Genomic DNA, 6575 nt, shown 5'->3' with positions numbered 1-6575 from the left:
GCCATTTTAGTTTTGAAAAATACAAAAGAAAATGATAAAAAATTCAAAAAATAAATTCTTCGAGATGTAGTTATATTACTACATCTACTAGTCAGGAAAATTAAAAAACTTAAATTTGGACATGTTTTGCAAAAAGTGTAGGGAAAATGTAAAACGGCTATAACTTTTGCATACGATGTCCGAAAAAACGTATAATATATCAAAAAATTCAGCACGAAAATCCGCATCCGATTTTGACGGCCTACGTCCTGTTTGCAATTTTTTACAATCCTCAAATTCCAAAAGTAAAAAAAAGATATGCTCAAATTTCATTTTTTTAATTTTGGTTAAATCTGGTCAAACTAATTATTCACGAAGTATTAATGTTGCTACATAATTATTAAAGAATATTAGTGTTACTAAATAATTATTTCAAAATTTTGAATTTTGGTCAAATCTGGTCAAACTATGATCAAATCTGGTCAAACTATGGTCAAACTGTGGTCAAACTTATTCAAGAAATATTAGTGTTACTAACTGTTTTTTAGAATAATAGTTCCATACTCAAACGGTAAAACGTGTGACCTAATGCTCAAGCTAAACTGCTGAGGGTTAATAGGATTGACAGCTTACATTTGTCAGGAAAACAACAAGTGCAGACTTGGAAAGTAGGGGGAATAGAGCTCCGAAGTTAAGCGTGCTCAAGCTGGGGGAGTGAGAGGATGGGTGACCGGCCGAGAAGTTAGACGATTTGGAATGAGTGATCCACACTTGAGCAGTTAAGAGGGGTGATTAGAGACTAAACCATCAAATAATTCAGAAAATTGAAAATAAAAAAAATCAAATATCTTTTACAAAATTTTCAAAAAATATATTCAAAAAACATATATCTTTAGTACCGGTTGGTAACACCAACCGGTATTAAAGGCCCCCCATACCACGACGCGAGCTCACGCCACGTGGTGGGCCTTTAGTGGCGGTTCGTGCCGAACCGGTAAGAAAGGGGGTGGGGGCTTTAGTCTCCACCCTTTAGTGCCGGTTGCAGAACCGGCACTAAAGGCCCTTACAAACCGGTTTTAAAGCTCCGTTTTCTACTAGTGTGATATCGCCGAGCTTCCTGTTTGTAAAATGCGGAACGGGCCTTCGCGACATCGCGCTCCTCCTCCAAGCCGTCTGGATCGTCCTGTCGGTCGAGCTCGGCCTCTCTCTCTTCATACATGCGCACTCGAGGTGAGTCAAGAATAATGTCGCAAGGCAATACTGCCTCGGCGCCGTACACCATAAAAAAATGTGTGTATTCGGTCGTGCGATTGGGCGTGGTATGCAGCCCCCAGAGTACAGAATCGAGTTCCTCAACCTAGTGCTTGTCTGATTCACGCAGCGATCGCACTAGTCTGGGTTTAATGCCGCTCATTATCAAGCCGTTAGCCCGTTCGACCTAACCGTTTGTCTGAGGGTGATATACGGAGGCGTAATCGAGCTTGATGCCCAATTAGCGCACTAGGTTTTCACCTCATCGGCCGTAAAGTTAGAGCCGTTGTCAGTAATGATACTATGCAGGACACCATAATGGTGTACAACACCGGATATGAAGTCTATAACCAGTCCGGCTTTGGCCGTTTTGACTGGTTTGGCTTCTATCCACTTAGTGAACTTGTCGACCATAACCAGTAAATATTTCTTCTTATGGCTTCCCCCTTTAAGGGGTCCAACCATGTCTAGCCCCCAGACCGCAAAAGGCCAAGTAATGGGGATTGTTCGTAAGGCAGTGGGTGGCATATGGCTTTGATTGGTGAAAAGCTGGCATCCAACACATCGCTGTACGAGGTCTTGTGCGTCTGCTCGGGCCGTGGGCCAAAAGAAACCCGTACGGAAGGCTTACTTACAAGGGCCCAAGCTGCGGCGTGATGGCCACCGAAACCGGCGTGTATTTCAGCCAAGAGCTGTCGTCCTTCTTCTTTGCAAATACACCTTTGGAGCACTCCGGTGGTACTTTTCTTGTACAGTTCCCCCGCATGGACTTTGTAGGCCTTCGAGCATCGAACAATGCGACGGGCCTCTGTCTAATCATCAGGGAGCTCATTCCTAGTAAAGTAGGCGAGGAATGATTCAGTCCACGGGGCGATTACGGCCATGATTTCGTGAGCCGACGGTGTTACTTTGGTGCCCGAACCCCCGACGATATTGGGACTGTGGGTATGATCGGTTCTGGAACGGTATTGCCGCTATCGTCTTGCCACACGACGGAGGGCTTGAAGAGCCTCTCCACGAAGGTGTTGGGTGGGACGGGGTCGCGCTTGGCACCCATGCGGGCAAGTACGTCCGCAGCTTGATTACTCTCTCAAGCCACATGATGAAACTCGAGCCCTTCAAACCGAGCTGATATTTAGAGTACAGCGTTGCAGTAAGCCGCCGTCTTTGAATATTTTGCATCGATGTCTCTGTTTATCTAAGATATTGCGAGGTTTGAGTCCCTGCGTACTTCGAGGCATTGTATGCCCATGGAGATGGCCATCCGGAGATCGTGCAGTAGGGCCTCGTATTCGGCTGCATTGTTAGAGTCTGTATACAGTATTTGGAGCACATAACGGATTCTGTCTCCTATGGGGGATGTCAAGACGACACCGGCCCACAATCCGGCTAACATTTTAGAGCCGTCGAAGTGCATCACCTAGTTGGAATATGTGCCGTATTCTTTAGGGAGTTCGGCCTGTGTCCATTCGGCGACGAAGTCAGCCAACACCTGAGATTTGATAGCTCGGCGTGGCTTGTAATTATTTCAAATGGTAAGAGCTCAATGGCTCATTTGGCAATCCGGCCGGTGGCGTCTCGATTATTTATAATATCGTTAAGTGATACTTCGGAAGCCACTGTGATCGAGCACTCTTGAAAGTAGTGCCGCAGCTTGTGGGATGCCATAAAGACCGCATATGCTATCTTTTGCTAACGCGGTTATCGGGATTTGCATGGTGTAAGGACCGTTGATACATAATATACTGGTTTTTGAAGTGGGAATTTATGTCCATCCTCATCTTTTTCGACGACAAGCACCACACTCACCACCTGGTGAGTTGCAGATTTGTAGAGAAGCATCGGTTCACCGATGTTTGGTGCGGTCAAGATTGGGTTACTTGCTAACAGAGCTTTTATTTCCTCCAGTCCGGCTGTGGCAGTGTCCATCCACACGAAGTGGTCAGTGCGGCGGAGCAAGCGATATAATGGCAATGCCTTTTCCCCTAGTCTGGAGATAAAACGGCTTAAAGCTGCCACGCACCCAGCTAACTTTTGGACCTGCTTCGATTCCTCTATTGGAGACAATGAACCCAAGCAGCTTTCCGGCTGGAACACCGAAAATGCATTTTTCCGGATTGAGCCGTATGTCATATGCTCGGAGGTTGTCGAATGTAAGGCGTAAGTCATCTACCAATGAATCAACATGTTTGGTTTTGATGACTACGTCATCTACATATGCCTCCACAGTTTTTTCGATCTGCTTTTCCAGGCATGTTTGAATCATGCGTTGGTAGGTTGCACCGGCGTTCTTGAGCCCGAAAGGCATAGTGTTGAAGCAGAAGGGCACATATGGATTCATGAATGCCGTGGCGGCTTTGTCGGATTCTTTCATCTTAATTTGATGGTATCCAGAGTATGCTTCAAGGAAGCACAAGGAATCATGTCATGCGGTATCGTCAATAATCTGGTCAATTCGAGGTAGTGGGAAGGGGTCCTTAGGACAAGCCTTATTAAGGTCATTGAAATCGACACACAGGCGCCAGGATTTATCCTTCTTAGGTACCATGACCAGGTTTGCTAGCCAGTCCGGATGTTTGATCTCTCTTGTAAACCCGGCTTCGAGTAGCTTGGCTAGCTCCTCCCCCATGGCCTGTCGTTTGGGTTCGGAGAATAGGAGCAGAGTTTGCTTGACTGGTTTGTATCCTTTTAGTATATTGAGACTATGCTCGGCCAGTCTCCATGGGATACCTGGCATATCCGAAGGGTGCCAAGCAAAAATGTACCAGTTCACACGCAGAAATGCACGTAATGCGGCGTCCACCGTTAGATCCAGCTGTGCCCCAATGGAAGCTATTTTCTTGGGGTCCATCAGGTGGACTTGAAATATGACTATTTCATCTGCTGGCTTGAAGGAAGTAGATTTGTGCTCTTATCAATGATTACATCGTCCCTATCTACTATAGAACGTAGACCGGTCAATTCCTCGGTCGCGAGGGCCTCAGATAGAGCCTCAAGGGACAGAGAGGCGGATTTGTTTTTGGCGCAGAGTGCTATGTCCAGATCACTGGTGATAGTGATAATTCCATTGGGCCCGGGCATTTTGAGCTTCATATATCCATAATGGGGTACGGCTTGCAAGCGCGTGAATGCATCTCGCCCCAGCAAAGCATGATACCCGCTGTTGAATGGTGCCACATGGAAGAGTAACTCTTCGGACCTGTAGTTCTCCGGCGTGCCGAATACCACATCGAGTTTGATTTTTCCCGAGCATCTGGCTTCCCGAATAGGGATAATACCGCGAAAGGTTGTGTTACTTTGCTCAATGCGACTCCTGTCCATTTGTATTTTATTGAGCGTGTCCTTGTAGATGATGTTCAGTCCGCTACCGCCATCCATGAGCACTTTAGTGAGCCGAAAGCCGTCTACGATTGGGTTTAGGACCAAAGCGGCTGGTGCCCGGACTGAGAGGGCTCTTAGTTCGTCATCAGCGTTGAAAGTGATCGTCGTGTCATTCCAAGGATTTACTGCTGCCACGTGGCGGACTTTGGCGAGGTCGCGGAGCGCCCTTTTGCGTCATTTATTTGAAGAAAAGGTCTCGAAGACCGTGAATACTTTGGGATCATTGTCCTCCGAATAATAGTTCTCTGGAGTGTTCTTAGTGAGGATACCCTCGCCGCTCTTGGCCACCTGCTAGAGTATCCAACATGCTCGACGGCTACGCATTGGTTCGTTATTCGTCGTCATGTGCATTTTACAGGGCTTGTCGAGCCATTCCTCGAGGACAGTTCTATGCCCCGTAACGGGTTTAATTTTCTTGTCCACGGGATGATGATTCGGTGCTCCGTGGGGGCGCATCCTCTTTGCCCGTTCGATGGATGGCCTGAAGGCCTGCGGTTCCCAGCGGGCTGTCTGGGTTTTCCAGGCGCTTTCCATTGCGCAGTACTTCTGTACTATGTGTGCCAAATCGGTAAAGTGCTGTACACGATGGTGGTTGAGGGCATTAAGGATTCCCTCATCCATGCAATTTTTGCAAAATACCAAGATCGCGTCGTCGTCACAGCAATCCTTGATCTTGTTTTTAACAATTAGGAATTTAGCCCAAAAGTGGTGGACTGTTTCCTGAGGCTGCTGCCGCACATACATTAAGTCGCATATGTCCGAAGGACTGGAGTTGCTTGGGGAATGTTGCTTGTGGTGGGTGGGTGGGATCAAATCCAAACCCTGAACCACTAAGAAGTCCGGATTTTTAAGAACCACTGAGGTTGCGGGCCTGGGCTCCGGAGCATCCGGTGCGTTTTAGGCTCAACGCCCGATTCCATGTTCGGAGGACAAGAAGTGTGTTCCAGAAGATGGGAGTCCAGTTCTCCGAGCTCGGAAACCCGAACATACTTTGTTCTCAACGTAGGAGAAGATTTATTGTCGGCTTGTTCCTCCACGATTGCCACATGATGGGTGATCGGCGCAGATCTGATTTCTCTCTGGTCGGGTTTAAGCCCAATCCGATCATAGTCGGTTGCGACCCCCAGGGCAGCGATGCAATCTAGCAGTTCATTCAAGGCCGACACATCTGCCAGATCCATCTTGTCGGAGTATTTAGGGCCGACGTGGAGGTGAATTTCGGCAATGAGTTGGGCTGCTTCTGGCTTAACGGACGGGCGAGCGCCCATGATGAAGTTGCCGAGCCGGAGGGTTTTCCCTAAAGCTAGGGCTTCTCCGAAAGTGATGTTGTCCTTGATGACAAGGCAAGCCATCAATCCTTCTATCGACAGCACAGAGGAACTCTCAATGAAAGCACCAATGTCGGTGTCAAAACCGGCAGATCTCGGGTAGGGGTTCCTGAACTGTGCCTCTAAGGATCAAAGGTAACAGGAGGCGCGAGACACGATGTTTACCCAGGTTCAGGTCCTCTTAATGGAGGTAATACCCTACTTCCTGCTTGATTGACTTTGATGAGTATAGGGGTTACAAGAGTTGATCTACCTCAAGATCATGATGGCTAAACCCTAGATGTCCAGCCTGTATGATTGTGATTGCCCCTAAGGACTAAACCCTCCAGTTTATATAAGCACCGGAGGGGACTAGGGTTGTACAAAGTCGGTTTACAGAGGAAGGAAACTACACACGCGGACGCCAAGCTTGCCGTACACGCAAAGAAGAGTCCCATCCAGACACAGGAGAAGGCCTTCGATTACGTATCTTCACGGCCCGTCAGTCCGGCCCATGTCACAAAGGCCGGCTCTCCGAGGACCCCATAATCCAGGACTCCCTCAAGGGCCGTGCCCCCAACCCCTTGTCTAATTCGGACTAGGATTGGGGGGGCACCTCCCGGCCACTACCTCTCCTTCCCACTAAGGCCCACTAAG

This window comes from Triticum dicoccoides, chromosome 7B (assembly GCF_002162155.2).
Source record: "Triticum dicoccoides isolate Atlit2015 ecotype Zavitan chromosome 7B, WEW_v2.0, whole genome shotgun sequence".
In the NCBI taxonomy this organism is placed as follows: domain Eukaryota; kingdom Viridiplantae; phylum Streptophyta; class Magnoliopsida; order Poales; family Poaceae; genus Triticum; species Triticum dicoccoides.
Note: the sequence above shows the minus strand (reverse complement) of the source record.